The sequence below is a fragment of the Otolemur garnettii genome, unplaced genomic scaffold, assembly GCF_000181295.1.
Source record: "Otolemur garnettii isolate 467f Iridium unplaced genomic scaffold, OtoGar3 scaffold00277, whole genome shotgun sequence".
Taxonomy (NCBI): Eukaryota; Metazoa; Chordata; class Mammalia; order Primates; family Galagidae; genus Otolemur; species Otolemur garnettii.
The window spans coordinates 33,101-35,439 of record NW_003852672.1 but is presented as its reverse complement, the minus strand read 5'-3'; positions in this window follow the sequence as shown (position 1 = coordinate 35,439).

Here is a 2,339-nt window from a genome sequence, read left to right as displayed (position 1 = left end):
GCTATTTTTTGGTTGCAGCCGTCATTGTTGTTTGGCGAGTCCGGGCTGGGGATTCGAACCCACCACCTTAGGTGTACGTGGCTGGCGCCTTAGCTGGTTGAGCTATAGGCACCGAGCCTAGGGGTGGGATCTTACTCTTGCTCAGGCTGGTCTGGAAGTCCTGAGCTCAGGTGATCCACCCGCCTCAACCTCCCAAAGTGCTAGCATTATAGGCATAAGCCACTGTGTTTAGCCTGTTATTTCTTAAAATAGCATATTAATTTTCTATATGAAGACTGGTCCTAGGAAGCTGTTCTCTTTGACAGGACACCCAATTTTGGAAAGACAAAGGGTGGGAAGGAAGAGAGCCAATATGGGCTGAGCAGGTGCTGGTACATGGACACACAACAGTTGTTTTTGTACCTAACCACCCCTCCATCTCACCAGGCATTGGGATCCCAGTAAAATAAGACTTGGCCAATAGGCTGGGTTCAGCAGCTCTAATCCCAGCCCTTGGGAGGCGGAGGTGGGTGGATTGCCTGAGCTCATGAGTTCAAGACCAGCCTGAGGAAGAGTGAGTCCCTGTCTCTAAAAAATAGCCAGGTGTTGTGGCAGGTGCCTATAATCTTAGCTTCTTGGGAGGCTGAGGCAAGAGAATCACTTGAGCCCAGGAGTTTGAGGTTGCTATGAGCTAAGATGCCATGGCACTCTACCGAGGGTGACAAAATAAGACTGACCCCCCAAAAAAACCAACAAAAAACAGACCTGCCCAGTAAGATGGCCTTTTCTCCCACCCTATATTACAATAGGGACTATGGCCTACAAGAGAAACTAGCCCAGAGATTGACCTAGGAAATGCCCATAGATGGATGGAGAGGGGATTATTCGGTCATTGCTTTTTTTTGGTACATCATACCTTCAGCTTCTGAACAACCACCCTCAAGCATTTCTCCTTTTCTGCTTAAGCATCACCTTTATGAATCTGATAAGTAGCTGCTTATTCAGGGCTGTTTACACTATCCCATTTATTTGTTTATATTTTTACTTTATTTATTTTTTTGAGACAGAGTCTCACTATGTCACCTTTGGTAGAATGCTGTGTTATCACAGCTCACAGCAACCTCAAACTCGTGGGCTTAAGGGATTCTCTTGCCTCAGCCTCCCAAGTAGCTGGGACTACAGGTGTCCTCCGCAACACCTGGCTATATGCAACTTTCCTTTTACTCTTTTTTTTTTTTTGTCACCCTAAGTAGAGTGCAGTGGCATCACAGCTCACAGCAACCTCTAACTCCTCAGCTCAAGGGATTCTCCTGCCTCAGCCTCCCAAAGTGCTGGGACTACTGGTGTGAGCAAATGCCTGGCCCTACTTCATTCTCAGTATTCTCCCCATCATGAACACACATCATGAATGAACCTCTGCTGATAGGCAAGTAGGTTGCTCCTGATTATTTATAAAACACATGCTCTAAGCTACAGCTGGACCATTGCAGCATTTATGGGAAAGGAACTACTGATATTTACTTTTCCTTTTTTGGTTTATTCCTGGCAATTTAAAGCCCTCTCTTAGTACTCAGAAGAGGTGTGCACACCTCCTGTGAGTGGAGGAAGGAGACAATTGTGTCTACATGCTCCCAGGACACATGGGTGAAGCGGTCCAGGAGTGCCTGCATGTACCAGCATGCAGCCTGTGTGACTGTGGAGCCCGGGGCCTGGCAGGGCAGAGCTGAGAAACACATACACAGGGCTCTCCGGGCTGCTGACCCTGACTCATGGGTTCAGGTAGATAAGTTAACGGCCTGGAAAGCCCAGGGCTATAAGTGAGTCTGACTCATTGAGATCACCCAGAAGCATGTCACTCCATTTCTCAGTTTCTTTTTTTTTCAGTTTTTGGCCGAGGCTGGGTTTGAACCCGCCACCTCCAGCATATGGGGCAGGTGCCTTACTCCTTTGAGCCACAGGCGCCGCCCCCCATTTCTCAGTTTCCATCCGGAGCACCACACAATCTTTGGGAAAGGCATGCAACATTCATCATTAGGATCCTAAGAAAGATGAGAGCTGTTCAAAGAGTGCCAGAAAGTTTACGACTTTTTGCCTCACTCATTGGAAGATGTCTGCTTAGTCCTTGTCACCGTGACATTTTGAGTGCCCCTCAAGTAGAGGGCCCTTCAGTGGCCAGCTGGATTCTACCTGCCTGACATCTTCATAGTGGCTTGGCTGAAGACATTTGGTCATACAGGTATCAAGGCCTCTTCTCAGTTCTTTATTTCTGTTAGGTGGCTTTTTTCAATTCCTTTGCAAAATGGAAATGGCTCTATTATACATATATATATATATATATATTTTTTTTTTTTTTTTTTTTT